The sequence below is a fragment of the Triturus cristatus genome, chromosome 5_2, assembly GCF_964204655.1.
Source record: "Triturus cristatus chromosome 5_2, aTriCri1.1, whole genome shotgun sequence".
Classification (NCBI taxonomy): domain Eukaryota; kingdom Metazoa; phylum Chordata; class Amphibia; order Caudata; family Salamandridae; genus Triturus; species Triturus cristatus.
Genome location: NC_140588.1, coordinates 935,310,887 through 935,329,343, shown reverse-complemented (window position 1 = coordinate 935,329,343; position 18,457 = coordinate 935,310,887). Strand labels below are relative to the sequence as shown.

At 43.2% G+C, this 18,457-nt stretch overlaps 1 long non-coding RNA gene across 1 annotated transcript in view; it reads right to left on the bottom strand.

Moving 5' to 3' along the window:
• The window catches only part of LOC146829450 (uncharacterized), a 38,887-nt gene extending 20,655 nt beyond the window's left edge, over positions 1–18,232 (bottom strand). The window contains exon 1 of the long non-coding RNA XR_014961984.1: positions 18,141–18,232. This is a non-coding gene — a long non-coding RNA (uncharacterized LOC146829450). The remainder of the gene's footprint in view (positions 1–18,140) is intronic.
• Between the last annotated feature and the right edge of the window lie 225 nt (positions 18,233–18,457).

Genomic DNA, 18,457 nt, shown 5'->3' with positions numbered 1-18,457 from the left:
AGAACACTAATGATAGCAGCAATAGCAATTCTATTTTAAACCTAGAAATCTCCACAATGGCCGATAAGGGTCTGCAAACTCCACCTCATGAAGCGTACTCTCAAGAACATACAGTAACGTCCCCCCTCAATGTAGCTCGTGGAAACATGTCTATTTCACCCGTACAAAATAGCGCGGAATTCATCCAACTGCAGCTGCAGTCAGGTTCCGAGGGTGAGAGCTCTGTGACACCACTTGATGGAGCCCCGTATGGGGTCGATATGAGTAGCCTGAGTAATAATGCTGCTCGTGGAAAGGGGGAATTCAATGGGAGTTTTACCAAGGAGTTGGAACCTGAACCTGTGCCTCACAGTGTTGCTCAGATCCAAGTCTCTTCGAGCTCTATTCAACATATAGATAACCAGGAGACAATTTATGACACTATTAAAAATACCTCGGAGAGATGGAAGACCCAGAAGGGAAAAACTCATAAACAAGGCAGGACTGGGAAAGGCGGCAGAGGACGAGGGGGCATGGGTGGAGCCAGTACTAAGGCTCACTTATCAGAGGCATTGGAACGGTTGAAGGGGGCAGCAAATACCACAAAATCGAGTTTGGAGCTGAGTCCCCTTCGGAAGTGGGTCTCTACAAAGGGAGAAGTTAGATCAATTGTCTCCAGACTTTCTAACTCAGGAAGATCTGGCCTCTCCGCTCCAGCTGCTACAATCACTCAGATTTCAAATGATCAGTTGGATTCTGCTGTTGCTAGCTTGCTTACCGATTTGTCCAAGTGTTCGCAGGTTACTGATCTAACTAGTGCGTCTATTGATGGTGCGGCTGCACCGGCTTGTCTCCGGAATGAGCCTCAGAATCTACCTCGGGAACCGGGATTAGAGCTCACGCATGAGGCTGGGACTGCTCTAACAGTAGTGTCCGGCCAATTCACGGTCTCTGATTCTCTATGCATATCTAAAGATCTATTATGCATAGGGGCCACAGGCGCTGAGAGCTGTCCCGTACGGCGCACCCAGGATAATGACCAGGAAGACGAGCCATCTATGTCCGAAATTATGCAGGCACTCAAAATTCAGAGATCAGAGGCCCAACAATATTACCATCAAGCTAGGGCCAATAGCATTGAAATTAAAAAATCATTGGCTGAGGTTACCACTAAGGTGTCTCACCTTATTTCAGAGGTTTCTGATCTTCAAAATAGGGTGGCTGCAGTAGAGGAGGATAATTCTCTAACTATGAAACAGGTTAGCACACATGAGTCACAGTTATCCAGCGTCCAACTAAAAATTGAAGATCTTGAAAACCGACAGAGGCGCTCGAACTTGAGAGTTTGTGGTGTTCCGGAAGGCAGCGAAGGAACTGACCCTCGGGCCTTCATTGCTGGCCTTTTTCAAAAGGCATTTCCGGACTTGGACGATTGGGACATGGATACTCAAGTCCAAAGAGCACATAGGCTACCGCCTTTCCTTTCACGGGACACTCAATCTAAAAGAAATTTTGCCAGGCCTATATTGGTTTTTTTGGGCAACTTTTTGCTACGACGGGCCATTTTTTTCAAAGCTCGTCCCACAGCTCCTGTTAAAGTGGGCACATTCTCAATATTTGTGCGCTCTGATCTCTCAAAGCCTACTATTGAAAGGCGGTGGCTTCTTTGGCAACTTATGGACCCTCTTAAAGCTGTGTGCTCTCAGGTTATGCTACAGGAGCCTGCCCGCCTGAAAATTATTAAAGATGGCCATACTTATTTTTTCTTTAATGAGCAGGAAGCAAGAGAAGCTCTTTGTAAATGGCAACCCGCAGCAAAAGATTGATCCATATTTCTTGTTGTTTTCTTGTGATAATATGTTCTGGTTTTGGGGGATCTTTTTCTTTGCTGTTTCCTGTTGATTATTGCATTATTCCATTACGGTAATTGATGGATAGAATTTACTCCTATGGGTTGGTTCGGATGGATAGGGTTTGGCGGGAGCGGTGGGCCCCAGTGGGGAGGTGGGAGAGGTGTTCTCTTTTTGCTGTCATTCTAGGACAGCTAAGTAGGGGGTTCCATAGATACTGTAAGGGGGGGTTGGTCTTGGTAGGGGTGGGAAGAGCTAGGAGGTTTGGTGGGGGGAGGTGGGGGTTAAAGGGTCACGTCACACTTGGAAATACTATGAAACTTTTTTTGCAAATTTTTTATATTAGTTCATTTACAGATGGAATTGGTACTCGTAGACTTAAGATGAATTTATTTTATGTTGAGCATTAAACTTATGAGTTGGAATGTCTGTGGGCTGAACCAAGCTAATAAAAGACGTCTTGTTGCAGAAGAGCTGAAGGTCTTTAAGCCAGACATAGTGGGTCTTGTGGAAACACATGTGGCCTTTAAAGATAGAAGTTACTTGAAACAGTTAGGCTATGAGTTAATTATCTGTACGTCACAGCCGGTGTCCATTCGGGGGGTAGCATTGCTGAAGGCTAAACACTCTGTGGTCAAAATCTTACGTACTTTGGCTGATTCTAAGGGAAGATGGGTGATAGCTCAGCTCTCTGTACGTAGCCATAATATGACAATATGCACGATCTATGGCCCGAATAATGATTTTCCTGATATTTTTTCTTACCGTGGCTCGGAACTGTTAGATTGGTCTGGGGATCTTATAGTGATGGGCGATCTGAATTGTATATTAGATGAGAAAATTGATACTACAAATCTAAAAGCGAGAAGTAGAATGGTCCAGGTGAGGGCAGCAATTCAAGATCTGCTTTATCTTCATCAACTGGAGGATGCTTGGAGAGTGTTACACCCCTCACTGCCAGGATAAACACTACTCTCGTTTAGATATGATCTTTGTTAAATATAATCTGTTGGAGAACTCTAATATGGTGGTATGTCCTAAAATCACCTCGGATCATAATCCAGTTATGCTTACGTTAGCTATTAGCTCCGTGGAAGATATTCAAATTAGGGATTTTTCGTTTCCTAAGCATCTTCTTAATAACTTAGACTATATTAGTTTACACATATGCAAGAAGCCCTTAAGGAATATTTAGCTAATAATCTATATTCTACATCCCTTGCATTGGTTTAGGATTGTTTAAAGGCATATGTAAGGGGGGTTACACTTCAGTATATTGTTAAACAAAACCGGTCCTATTTTAATCAGTTGGATAGCGATCATACGAAATATATGGAGCTAGAGCAGAAACACGCCCAATCTATTGTCTTAAAAGATACTGAGGAACATCGAATATACCTCCAGATTATTGACATTAGAGCGAAGATTGGTAGAAGGCTTATAGGTAAAGTGGCTATCAACTTTCTTAAATATAAAACTCGGCAGTACGAGTATGGCGAGCGGGTTGGACGAGTGTTGGCCCATCAGCTAGCTGATCAAAGAGCTAAGGTTTATATTAAAAAAATTAATGGGGTAAATGGTGATGTTTTCTCAAAGCCGCAAGAAATTGTGGAGCAGTTTAGGTTATTTTATATGGATTTGTACAACGAAGCGAGTAGCTTTAATACACAATTAGCTATTACGTATATACAAGTGAGTGGGCTGCCTTTATTGGATTGGCTTCAGACTTTGAGTTTGGAGAGAAATGCTGATCTAGCAGAGCTTAATTTTGCAATTGGGGCTTTACCCACGGGTAAGGCAGTGGGGGAAGATATTATACCACTTGAATTTTATAAAACATTTAGGGATCTTTTAACTCCAATTCTTCATGAACTGGATAATGAGATACTTATGGGAGGTGATTCTCCTCCCTCTTGGAACAAAACAAATATTATTGTCTTCCCCAAAAAAGATAAGCCACCTGAAAATCTTGGCTCATACAGACCGATTTCTTTAATTAATTCAGATGCCAAACTTTTTTTCTAAACTTTTGGCATCTCGTTTAGCCCCTCTGATGCACCTATTAGTTTCTGAGGAACAACATGGTTTTATTCCTGGTAGGGACACCCTGAAAGTCACTGCGTATGCAGATGATATTGCTGTTTTTTCCACAAAGCCAGTGGAAGCCTTTGCAGTGATAACTCAAGAGGCGCAGCGGTTTGGGTCTTTTTCCGGATACACACTTAATTTGAATAAGACCCAGTCTATTCTTAATTTTACACCGACTGCAGCTCCATCTTCATTAGGTATTACGGCTTCAGCTATGTATCTGGGGGTGTGTCTTAGCGCTCGTATTGATGATATATTTGATTTAAACTATACACCGCTGTTGAAAAAGGTTACTAATGATTTTCGTAGGTGGCATAGGCTTCCACTGACTATTATCGGGAGAAGTAATATAGTTAAGATGAGTATACTACCAAAATTTCTATATTTTTTTCGCGCCATCTCTTTAAGAATTCCAGTGACCTTTTTTAAATGTTTGGATAGTGTTGTTGGAAGTTTTATTTGGAATTTTCGGAGAGGGAGAAGGGCGCTTAGATACATTAAGCTGTCCTTTAGTCAAGGTGGTTTTAAACTTCCGGATTTCAGAACCTATTTTTGGGCCGCCTTTATTAGTCGAATTCAGTCTTTAATCAGTTGGCATATGGTTTAAATACCGGATTCTTATTATATCACATGTCAGACCCAAATTATTACAAAAGAGTCCGATTTAAGTCTATTCGGCATATTTTTCATATTTGGTAAGATATATGTAAAAAGTTTAAACTTTCAGATTGGCACGAATTTACTTATCTTTGGGGTAACCCGAGGCTTCCCGATATTTTTTCAGATTCAGTTGTGCGAGCTTGGCAACAACAGGGAATTACATTGTCGGGGCATCTTTATGACAAACACGGCTTTAAGTCCTTTCAATCATTGTCAGCTGAATATGGGGTTACACATAATTCATTCTTTAAATATTTACAAATTAGGAACTTTTTATGCAGGGGGAAGGTTTGTTGGCTCTTTGCCCTACAACAGAGGTTCTTCGGTGAATCTTTAAGAATGGTAATCGAGGTCTCATAGGGAGGGCTTATCGTTGTTTTATTGAGGCATTTGATGATGATGTTATACAGGCTACAGCTAAATTGAATATTATGTTTGGTACAGGGGTGACTCCCGATGAGGTTTCAGAAGCATTGGCCACCATATTTTATTTATGTTGTATTATACCCCAAAAGTTATCTCTTAATGGGCCGTGTCATATAACTCTATTAAGTCCTACTGCCCCAAGTGTAATGAATTTGCCGCAGATTAGCGACATATGTTTGTTATATGCCCCAAGCTTGCTGATTTTTGGCATAAGGTTGCCCAGGAGCTGAGTAAGTTAATTGGTAAAACTACGGTACTATCAGAGAAAGAAATTTTATTAGGGTCAGTATTTGACACAGGTAACGTTTCAAACTTGTTAGTGTCAATTTTTATGGCATGTGCCCGTTTGACTATCACCAGGGTATGGATAGAAAAATCTAGTCCTACTATTTTTGAATTTTGGTTGTTATTAAGGGGATTTATGAAATGGAACTGGCACTGGCAAAAGCAAGGGGATTGAGATCTTTGGTTAAATTTGGAAGACTTTGGTCTAGCCTCCAGTGGGGCTAATAATATTTCTGTGGAAACTCTGTATTATTTGTTATGATATTTGTTTTTGTGTTTAGTGCTTATATCCATCTGTATTTACTGCAATTGTCTTTAGTGTAATTGAAAACAAAATGACATGTACTTTTTCTATTTGTGTCTGTGACCAATAAAGTAAAATATGAATTTAAAAAAAAAAAAAAAAGATTTCTTGGATGGGCATTCTGAGGTGTCTACATACCTCCTTTGAAGTCCAGGCTGGCTGATAACATCTGCAGAGTACCTCATGGATCTTCCCTGAATCCTATGCTTTTTAACATCTATATGGCCCCCTTGGCAAAGGTTTGAGATCATTTGGAATGGCGATTCTATCAAATGCTGATGATTCCCAGTTGTTGTTATTTGGCCAGGAGTCAGAGCTCTCAAAAGTAATATTTTGGGTCTGCCTGTGTGCCGTGGGTACATGAATAAGACAGAGCTTTTGCCATCTGAATGGAGCAAGACTGAAGTTGTGCTCTTTGGAAAAGCCATTCAGGCCTGGTCAGAAGACAAGTGGTCTCAAGAATTGGGAGTTCCACCCTGCCCCAAAAAGACAGTTAGAAATCTTGACTGTATAGTGGAAGACAAGCTCTCAATAGAAAGTCACGTGAAGGCCACATGCGGTAATTGTATTGGCATACCACGCCGTCTTAGGATGGTGTTTTCATGGATGCTTTTAGATTGCAGGAAAGGGGTTACTCACGCACGTATAACCAATCACCTGGATTACCGCAACAACTTGCGGGTGGACATGAAGTCTTCTCTGATGACTCTCCGTCAGCTGGTCCAAAACTTGGCGGCCCAACTAATATGCTATCTGCCTATAGGCACTATACTTAGACCAGTGCTTTGCTCCTTACATTAATTTCCAATTTAGAAAAGGTGTATTTTCAAGCTTCTTTGCGTCTCTCACAAGATCCAATATGGGGCTGGCCAACAGTATCTTCATTCCCATATTAGCTTTAATTATCCAGTCAGGGCGCTGAGTTCCTGTGACACTGCTATTGGAATAACTTGCCTCTTCACATATGCTCCTGTAGCATCTTTGCACGTTTTAAAAAGTTAATTAAAACCTGTTTACTTTCAAGCATAAGTCCTTGTGAGAGCCAGGATGAGTTTTGCCCCCTCTCACAAGCTCTTAACAGAGGGATACTCTGTTTGGCGTGAGCCGTGTCTGCACTATACAAAATACTCATAACATAACGTAACATAACGTAATATATCATAACATAACGTAACATCACATAACATTACATAACATAGCAATCAGCAAGTTGAATCAGCTGATCTAGCAGCATTACCTGAAGGTGTATAAAATGCTGTCATAGTAAAGTCTGATGTAAATAGCACATTACATTTACACTTAGTAAAACGTGGATGTTGTCAAATGGGAAAGAAAAGGGGCAACTTTTCATTAAATGCCGCTATATGGCTCCTATATATCAACAGATGTTCTCATTGACTGGCTAAAACCCTCAGATAAACAAGCCCCCATGTTCATTAAACACAGGGGCTTGTTTATAAGAGCCTGCATCACATTTGCACCAATGAAAGTGGTACATGTGTGATGCACAGCACTCATAAAGATTTATGAAGTCACACAAAGCCATCCTGTGTGGCTATGAGTGGCCTTGTATATCTTTAGTGAGGTGATGCAGCACAAATCAATGCGCTGCCTTACTGTGTGCCCGTGAGGCGTTACAAGGGCATTATGGTGGGTTTTCCATGCAAAACCCATGGAATATGATGCTGCCCCAGATTTACAAAAACATATAAGCCTTAAGAAGTGCCAATTCTTTATGCCTCCCTAGGTGAAGCATAACGAGGGGAAATAAATTAATTTCTTTTCGTTTCTTCCTCTTTCCATGAGTGCTGCATGGTGCAGCACACATGGAAAGAGGAAAATGCCTCTTAGGATTCTTTTTGTGAAGAAAGTTGCCCCTTCCTGCACAAAAACAATCCTGTCTGCACAGGAGGCTCCCTTGCACTATGGTTCAGTGGTGCCTATGTTGGCACTAGGCTGCGGAAACGGACAGTAATGCACCTGGGCCAGATGTATGACCCTTTTTAGTGGTTGCAAATGGGTAATCGGCCCGCTCGCAAAGGCTAAATAGTTCCGTAGCACGTACAAACCCTATTTTGCGAGTCGGTAACCTATAACCGACTCGCTTTTAGGAAAGGGCGTGCCAAGGGGTGTCGCTTTCTAGTAGCAACTCGCAGTGCCATGTACGAATGTTTTGCAACCGAATTACGGTCACAAAACATTTGTCACAAAACATTCATATTTTACCGCCAATGGAAAGTTTGTGGTAGATCAGTTGCAAATGGGAAAGGGTCCTCAAGGGACTCCTTCCCTTTGCGAATTTGGGTGCAAATATTTTATAAGAGCAGACAGTGGTCCCAAGGGCCACTGTCTGCCCTTAAAAAATGCAACTGAAACGTTTAAATTTTCTTTTTGAAACACATCCCGTTTTCATTTAATGAAAATGGGCTGCATTTTAAAAAAAGCTGCATTTATTAAGAAAGCAGTCACAGACATGGTGGTCTTCTGACCCCAGCAGGCCACCATCCCTGTGAGTGCCAGCCATTCCCAATAGGTAGCAAATTGCGACCTGCTTCATGAATATTAATGAGGCAGGTCCCTTGTTACCCACTTGAGAATTGCAAACAGTGTCTTAGACACTATTGTACATTCCATTTTGTGAGTCGTAAATTGCGAGTTGCAAAACGTCACAATTTGTGACTCACTAAATGGAAGGGTCTTAAATCTGGCCCCATATTGCTTAAATACAGTGCATTCTAGACCTTTCACTTTGGCGTAGGGCAGTGCAGCAAGGTAGCTTGCTGCACTGCCCTATGCCAAAATGCCATAAAGGAGGAATACCGTTCTTATTTTCAGATGCTGAAGTTTAGCTGCCGACCACGTTGCACATATTGTCCTACAGTAGCCAATGTTCATATATAGTTACCTTATTTCTTCGGCCAACAAATAGTTCACTATGATGTGCTACAAAAGCTCATCGGACACAGTCATCTCTCAACTCAGGGGCATCTGGCCACTTGTAGCAAAATCAAATTCACCCCTGGTAAATCAGATTGCTGGAAATAATTCTCAAACTGCTGCTGGCTGTTCTGCTTCTAATGTGTTTACATTCGCTTTTGGCCTCACACAAAACACAACTTTTTAATCCTCTGCGTTGTCAAACACCCCATCCTGTATTATTCCACTCCTAAGGATCACAATTGAATCGACTTGGAGCCCTGGGAGCAAAACACTTGCAGTGTCCATGCTTGGCGTCATCCCTATTCTTAGTAACACGAGATAGTAATGTAATTGTGAAGGGTTCATAACCGAGAACTGTGCTCCCTGAACGACCAGTGTTCGGTTCAATAATTGTTTTGTGAAAGCCAGAATGTAGAGTGATAAATTGTTTGGCAATAATGACACAGACAAGGCACAAAATAATATAGACAACAAGACGTACATTTTCTTGCAGGGCACCTAACATTTATGAGGGAGAACAGGATGCCAGTGACTTTTGAAAGATGTGCTGCTAGAGCTCTGAAATTGTTTTATAGCCTAGTTTATTAGTATTGGCCTGTTGTAACATATAAACGAAGTAAAGAAATCATTTTACATAAGCTTTACACCCAGACAGTATTTGTTATTTTTCGATGTACTACTTGTAGGTGATAGACAAGTATGAATCTTGGCAGTATGCCTGATTTATAAAAAATATTCTACTGAGTGTGATGCCATGCATTGCCATGCCAACAGAATAAAAGCCTGTTGCAAATGTTGAAAAAAGCTGAAGTTACTAGCAAAAGAGCTTACTTATTAATGCCGTGGATATGGCATTGGTGTGACCAATGGTTTGTTAACTTTAAACATCATGATTCTTTTTTGTGCCATGTTGTGCTATTTACAAAATGAATAATAATTTATTTTTGCAATAAACACTGCATTTCATCTAATATTTTGGGACAATAATCCAAGGAATTAACTGGCACAGTAAATATTGAGCTTAGTGTACAGTCTATAGCCTAGATTAGATGTACAAATGAAAGTTACAACGTGCACCATATAATAAGGCCAACATACTTATGACATGGTCTACATGGGGTCATAGGACACATTTAGGGCAGATTTATGAAGAATCCATGCACTGTGACAAGTCGGCAGGAATGCACTGTATTCAACATCATATGGCTCATTCCTGTCCTTTCCTTGTGCTGACTAGTGCCATCGCAGGCACCCTTGCACCAGGGTGCAAGGGTACCTGTGTTGCAGGCAGGATTGTTTCTGTGCAGGAAGATGCACCTTCCTACACAAAAATAATCCTCTGAGGTATTTTTCTCTTTCCATGTGTGCTGCAGAATGAAGCACAATTGGAAAGAGGAAAAAAGGAGAAATAAAGATATTTCTCCTCGTTATGCCTCACTTGGGGAGGTGCAGCATTTTTATGCATTCCCAGGTCTACCAGTAATGGTAAATCAGGAAATGCACCCGAAATCCATGGGTAGATGCTCGGGAAGACCCATCCTCCACCCCTCCACCAGGCACTTGTCAAGAGCCAGAATGTGGTTGGATGCACTTTTGGTGTACTGAAGACCAGGTTTGGATGCCTGGAGATGTCAGGGGGAAATTTCTATACTCACCCCCTGTGGTGTGCTTGATAATACTGGTATGTGCCATCCTTCACAACATCGGAGTGCATACTAAGGTCCAGTGGTACTCGGAGCATGAACAGCATGAACCAATGGAGGAGGATGGAGTAGAGATCTAACACACAATGGCTGGTCGGCGGCTACGCAACCACATTGTGCATAGTTTCTTTAATTCATTTTGTGGTTACATGATGCGCAATATGTCTGCAATTCACTGAAATGTTCAATATGAAAGTAAATGTTTGAACTCATTCATTGTGTTGGGTGTTATGTCGCAGTCACTGTAAACATCAAGTCACTCATATCTTTCAAATAGGAGTCAACATGTAAAAATTATGTTGACAGATCCATTGAGCAACATAGGGCCATGGCACGAAAAAATAAACTACCAATGCAGAAATGCAATGTGAAATATTGTACTGCTTTTAAGGGACAGGACAGGCCTACCACTTGTATACATCCTAAATTACCACTACTGTCCATACGCTCTTGAGCAATGCAGTGCTGCACAGCTAGCAGTCTTCCTGTGTTCTGCAGCAGCAAAGGGTGTTTCAGGTGGTACTCTGTGAATGCTCGCATACAACCCACCCAATATGTCCACACATGAGTCATACCCCTCATTTTAGAGTATTTCTCAATGCAGTAGCATGCAGAATGACAGCGCCGTGCTGGAATAAATGGTGTTGCACATGCCATCACAGATCATGAGTGACAGTTGTCATGCACCAAGGTCTACTAACATGGGAATATGTGATAATGTCCTTTGTTAAGAAGGCAGACATGCATGTGTGGCCATCCTCAAAAACCGGCACATGTGGCTCTATTGCTGACCAGACTCTCATATATGCCACAGTTGACAAATCCCACATTTACTATGCATTGCACAGCAATGTGATGAGGCTTAAAGGCCAGTAACACAACACTATCAACAGATGACCTTGCAATGTGTGGCATTACCCAGAGAAGTAATGCAATGTCGATGCTCTTGCAACCATCACATCACTTACAGTATACAGGGATTGGAAAAGTGTGAAGTGTCCACAAATGTTCATAAACTATCTCATTCAACATGGTGCAATGGTGGATTCTGGATATGAACTTACTTGTGAATTGTTAGAGTAGTTAACCCCTGCCCTGAGTGTACAAGTGCATAGTTGAGGATATCACACCTCATGTTACATACAAATGGGTAACTGATATTTGAGTGTGTCCCATCACATAGGCCTGTGTCATGTAGTGCAGTTTTCTTGGACCATACAAAGACCTGCCCTCAGAGTAAATATAATGCTAATGCCTTTGACACGACTACGACAGTGCAAAAATGGGTTTGGAAGCATGATGTTTATTGAACTGTAGTGGAGAACATGACCTGTGGCCCTGGTTCACTGCAATGAGGACTACTGGCTCACTCACCACTTCTACTGGGCTGTTGTAGTGTGTTATACTCAACCCTTTTCAACATCATGTTGTTGGAATTATGTGTGCATTATAAATTCAAGTGCATAAGGCATGTGGCTGTGCAAGACATACACAACACATGGTTTCCAATGTGGAACAGTGTGGCAAATGTGAGTGTTCTGGTAGTGTGTGTCCACCCTCCCACACTCAAGTACAGCCAATAGGGAGTGTAGCACCTCTCAGTGTGTGTTGACTAAGTGTGTGTGCTGCATGGCATAATGCAGGTGTTAGACATAAACATGTCTGCCATAGTATTGCTCCAAGATTGTCTTTTGCCAGTAAACAGAGGGGTATAATATGAGCATAGCCACACAGTGCATGGCAGGACATCACCCCACTGAACTTCCATGGGTGAAGGCAAAAGGGCAGGGGTGTGCATGATCTAAATGTAAACAATGCATTCATGCCTTTTCCCCTTCATCTGGCTAGGCCTAACACAGGCACCCTTGCACCATGGTGCAAGAGTGCTTCTTTTTCATTCAGATATGTATTGGTGTATGAAGGTGTGCCTTCCTGCTAAGTAAAGTTTCCTGTGAGGCATATTTCAACATGTATGTGTACTCTAGAATGCAGCACACAGTGAAAGATGAAGTAACAAGGAGATTCAAAGGTATGACACCTTTGGAAGGTTGGACATACTGGTGCATTCCTATGTTTCCCTGCTGAACTACGTCTGGGAATGTGTCTCAAACCAGGGAAGATGCATAGGTACACTCATGCAATGGCCCTGGAACCTCTCTCTGTTGTTGAGTCAGGCAAAGCTATCTTTCCTTTTGCATTGCCTCACACAAGAAGAATGATCGTTCACAGGGCTATGCAAGGTAGAGATGTGCATTGCAGATGTACTATGTTGCATAGTGGAAGTAGCACAAGTATGACACAACTTAGGTCATACAATTACCCCTGAGAGGTGATGTGCTTGTGCCACTACATTAAATGGAGGACCTTGTCTAGTTTTCTGTGTAAGATATGGTTGACTTTCATGAACATGTTGCAAATTGGATATACACCTGATGTTGTTACAAAAATAGAGAAATGTGCAAAGTGGGTTGGAACTTACACTGTACTATGGCTGAACTAGCCTGTATTTGTGCTAGGCCTGGGCGAAGCACTACGCTACGCTCGCGTAGTTTGCGAAGTTCGCGCTACGCGAACTGCACGTAGCACAGTGTGAACACGCGTAGCGTAGTGTTGCGTAGTGCTGCGGTCATTTTTTGCTTGCTCGCGGTCATCAACGTCAAGTTGGCGACCGCGAGCAAGCAAAATGACATCCTGGCGAGACTTTTTCCTTGTTCGCGATCGCGAGCATGGAAAATAAACCTCCCGGCGAGATTCCCAACGCGAGAAGGTCAGGTTTCTCATTGCGAGGGGTCGCGTATGCTCGCGACCGCTCGCGATGAGAAACTACCAGTTCGCGTTGAGAAAGCTGCAGCTCGAGTAAAAATCTACTCGAGCAGCAGAAAACTACAGCTCGCACTGTGCAAGATGCCATTTTCAATGATTGCACAGTGCCGGTTGCTTGTCCGCACTGTGCAATCATTGAAAACAACATCTTGCACAGTGCGAACATGTTACTTCGCAGTTCGCGAAGTGCTACGCGTAGCTCGCGTAGTGCGAACTTCACTTTGCGTAGCTTCGCGAAGTGCTACTTCGCGAACTATGCCCACCCTTAATTTGTGCACCTTTAAGTGTGTGTTGCATCTGTGAAACACCACAATGATGGATTCCCCACACATTGCTTGAATAGATAGTCTAGCCAGATTGTAGAATACATTAGGGTGCCACGTAGGCCACAGGAGCCATATTTACATGCACACATGACTGTGGGAGATATCCAGATGTGTCCCCCGGTAATGGCTGTGTTATATTATGTTATGTTTAAGTATTTATAAAGCACACGGCTGCCCCCGCAATGGAGCATTCCAGCGCTGAGGTCTGTGGGGTAGAGAGGGTGAGCGGGGCAACTAATGATCAGAGAATAGCCAGGTCTTCATGGCCCTTCTAAAGGCCCAGTGGTCAGAAATGCACCAGTTGGAAAGAGGCAGGAAGTTCCAGAGGGCGGGAGCAATTGCTTTCAAAGCGTGCCTGCTGGCTCTGGTCCTGTGTACGTGGAGCACACACGGACAAGGTGGAGATCAGCCAATCGCACGGCATGGGCAGGCACATAAGGAAGACACAGATCACTCAGAATCACAGGGCCGAAGCCTATGAAGATTTTGTGAGTGATACAGAGAACCTTAAAGTGAATTCTTTGTTCTATTGACAGCCAGTGTAGCTGGCAAAGGGGGCCAGAGACAGGTCAGTACTTAGGAAGCGTGAACAGAGTACGGGCCACGGCATTCCAGGCTTGTTGGAGCCTTTTAATCACAGACTTCTTACAACCGAGGAGAAACGCGTTGCAGTAGTCCAACCTAGCCAGAACGGTAGATTGGACTGACGAGTGTGGGAATCAAAAAGTCCTAAAATGGGCTTTAGGCTCCATACATCTCCAAAACAGGTGCCTGCTACTGATTTAGCCTGGGCGTCAAAGGAAATAGTGGAGTCCACCCAAACACCCGGGTTCTTAACAGCTGGTTTAAGTAGGGGGTCTGGGCCTAGCATTGGAGGCCACCAATAGTTCCCCAATAGATGGATATCCCTACCTAAAGGAGGGATTTCTGATTTAGCAGTGTTCAATTGAAGACAGTTGGCCACCATGCTTTCGGAGTTGGCGATCAGGTCCTTCTGAAATTTCATGGAGTCCTGACTAGGATCATTAGAAAAGGAAGGCACCAGCTGCGTGTCATCAGCATATGACACCAGGGAGATGTTACAAGCTCTTGCTACCAAAGCCAATGGCCAGATATAAATATTGGACAAGCTGAGCCCTGGGGGACACCACATCACAGAGGTTGGGTGTGGGAATGGATGGGTGGAGAGATTATTTGAAAAGACCTATCAGCCAAAAAAGACATAAACCAGGAGAGGGCTTTGCCACCGATGCCGATCTCACATAGCCGATGCAGCAGGTTCTTGTGTGAGACCGTGTCAAATACTGTACTCAGATCGAGTAGAATCAGCGCCGAGGTTCTGTCCTCATCCCGAGAGGCCTGCAGCTGCTCAGTGACCACAAGCAGTGTGGACTCCATGCTATGGTGAGGTCTGAAACTATTTTGAGAGGGGTCCAAAATCGATTTAAGTTCCAAGCACTGATTTAGAATAGTCAACCAAATTACACCAAGGCACACCAAATGATTGTAACTATTATACAATTTTCCACGATGTGTGGTTTAACCCGTCAAAAAATGAATGTTCTTTTGCAGAAATCCACAAAAGATGTTGAATCAGGTCATTTTACTTGTTTTATTTAATTTCATTGTACATGGAAAACAGCAGCAGCCCTGGGCTTTCTCAAGGCTTTGGTTTAAAATACGGATTTCATTTCCATGTTTTAAAATCGTAAACTTGCAATTAAACTGTTTACAGACCTTAGTGCTAATAAATATCGTTATGGTTACCATGCCGTGAGGAGTGAAAAAGATGGTGCCCGCAAGTTGAACGCACACTGCCGGTGACGAAATGCTGGGATCACCATGAAAACAAGAGAGGACGTATCAAGGTCCCGTTTTTACAAAAGAGACAAATCGTCCATCACATTCCGTGACGAAATGAACGCATTTGAAAACAGAAGTTGACAGCACTGCCAGTCGGATCGATATTATATATTGTTTGTTGGATTGATTATGACTGAGTGTATTTAATTACAAGTTTACGATTTGAAAACATGGAAATTAAATCAGTATTTTAAACCAAAGCCTTGAGAAAGCCCAGGGGGCGAAATGTACTTCGGCTGCTGCTGTTTTCCATGTACAATGAAATTAAATAAAACAAGTAAAAGGACCTGATTCAACATCTTTTGTGGATTTCTACAAAAAGGACATTCATTTTTTGACGGGTTGAACCACACATCGTGGAAAATTGGATAATAGTTACAATCATTTGGTGTGCCTTAGTGTATTTTGGTTGAATATTGTTCTAGGCTGATCTCAGTCCTAGTGGATTCATACCCTGGTGGGTGGGTAGTGTGACACCACAAGAGTACCCTAAAATATTGTCATTTCAAGGACATGTCTGAGATAAATTGAACATTGGTATCAATAGATGTACAGGCATACCCACAATCTTTGGAAATAGTATGATTTAGAATAGTGTTGACATATAATTCTGTTGTTGTAGCAAGGAACGGGAGCAGAGAAATTAGACAAAACATTTCAGGCCTAGAAGCATCCAGTGTAAGTTTTTTCAACAGAGGGATAACTTTGGCATGTTTACATGATTCCGGAACCGCCGCAAGAGCTAGAGACAAATTGGTCAGTTCCAGACACCCTGGTAGGAGACACTCCAGGAATTTTATGAAGAGGTCGGGCTTGAGAGGATCATCCAGAGACCCCGACTTTACCTTGATGAACAAAGCTAGGAGGGCTTCAGAGGGAATAGAGGGAAAGGAAAGATGAGAATGGGACGCAGAGCCAGAGGGAGACCCCAAATGGGGGTCCGGGTCTCTACTCTCAGGACAGAAACGTAGATGCGCTCGACCTTGCCGATTAAGAATTTGGCCAGTACCTCACACTGAGAGTTAGTGGATATGGGGCTGTCCGGGACTGGACGGGGGTTTCACCATGTCTTTTATGAGGGAGAAAATAGTTTTGGTGGGATTATAAAAATGTTTATTTTATTTGCAAAATAAGCAACCCTGGCCTTTCAAACCAATTTATAAGCCTTAATCGAGTCTCAGTACTGTGGTTTAGCTGTGGGATCGTAAGACCACCTCCAGGCTTGTTCTAGGACGTTACAATTCTTCCTAGCTAAAGTCAGAGACTTGTTGAACCAGACGTTGGCCCGAGATCTTTTAGGAAAGGTCAATTTGGCCAGAATACACCTGTCCAGTGCCTGAGTTACCCAGCGCAGAAAAAAGTTGCCTCTATGTTAGTGGGCAGTACAGGTCTCTGAATGCTTAGTGCAACCCGGAATGTGTCAGGATCAATTTTGTGTCAAGGGCGTTTATTCAGAGGGTTGTGATGGTGGTGGGATTTAAAGCCTGCTAAGCTTATAGATAAAGAAATAAAGGAGTGGTCTGTCCACGTCATCGGGAGGGGGGCTGAGACTCTAAAGACAGAATGTTATAAAAAAACAGGGTCGAGGAGATGGCCAGCCAGGTGCGTAGGCTCCAATACCAGTTGAGACAGTTGACAAGCTGCCTTGTCACCTAAGAAATTGTTAATATCAGGATCACAGTGTGATTCCAAATGAAGATTAAGGTGACCTACAATGTTAAAACTGGCTGTTTTAAGTGCCAATGTGGTTACTGCACCATACAGGCCATAGCTTCTCTGAATGCTTTGGACGGGCTGGGCGGGCAGTAGATTAGCAGCCCTGAAAGTGTAAAATTTACAGTCAGTGCAATTTAAAAAAGTGAATTTTCACAGTCAGAGACGTTTTCCGGGATGAGACTACAGGAGTAGGCATCTTTAGATATGATTGCAATGCCCCCACCTCTCCCTATTGTTCTGTTCAGATGGTTCATAGCATATCGAGGGGGCAGGGCAGGGCCGGAACAGCAACAGAATCCTGAAAAAGCCAAGTCTCCGTAAGAAATAAAATAGCGAGAGACTGTTCGTGTAGGAGGTCAAACACCTCCACATGGTGCTCAACCAGGGAGCAGCAATTTAGGCTTCAGATTTTATAATCCCGCTTGTGGGAGGGGGGAGCTGGTGTTAGCAGGCTAGTGCTGGCCTTGAACTGACACAAATTTCAGTGGGAGAGGCAGGCAGTTGAAGACCACCTATTGCTCCCACAGGGGGGACATCATGGTGAAAGGCAGAAAGGGCCTCATGCAAGTAGACCAACCTGTGGGAGGGCAAAGGGGCAGAATACCTGGCTCCTGGTGACGTCCAGGCATAGACAGGGCAGACGGCTTGCATTTGGCGTGCCAGCGGCGGGTCCGTGCTGCAGTGTGCATCAAGTTCCTGGGGGGAGGGGCAAAACTGGCTCCACCCAGGCTCGTCACAGATTGACTGAAACTGACCATCCAGGATGGAACACAGCCGAAGTAAATGAAAGTTAAATTACATACAATAGTTATAAACAAATAAATAGCAGGGTACAAAGTCAACTTTTTTTTAGCAAAGTGAAATACAGCCGATCAAGCAGTTCCCCACTCTAAAAAACACTTGTACCAAACAGAGCATCCATGCTGCGGCATGCATCAAGTACCTGGGGGGGCACAACTGGCTCCACCCAGGTTCATCACAGATTGGCTGAAACTGACCAATCAGGACAAAGCACAGCCGAAGGAAATGAAAGTTAAAAGATGTAAAACAATAGTTCTCAGAAAAGAAATAGCTGCATGCAAAGCAACTTTTTTAGTAAAGTGAAATACAGCCAATCAAACAGTTCCCCACTCTAAAAACCATATGTACCAAACAGCACGTCGGTGCTGCAGTGTACCTCAAGTACCTGGGGGGCACACCTGGCTCCACATAGGCTCGTCACAGATTACTTCAAACTGACCAATCAAGACGTAGCACAGCGGAAGGAAATGAAAGTTAAAAGACGAAAACAATCATTATCAGCAAAGAAATAGCAGCGTGCAAAGTCAACTTTTTTAGCAAAGTGAAATACAGCCAATGAAGCAGTTCCGCACTCAAAAACCACTCGAACCAAACAGTGCATCCACGCTGCGGTGTACATCAATTACATGGGAGGCACATCTGGCTCCACCCAGGTTTGTCACGGATTGGCGGAAACCGACCAATCAGGACGAA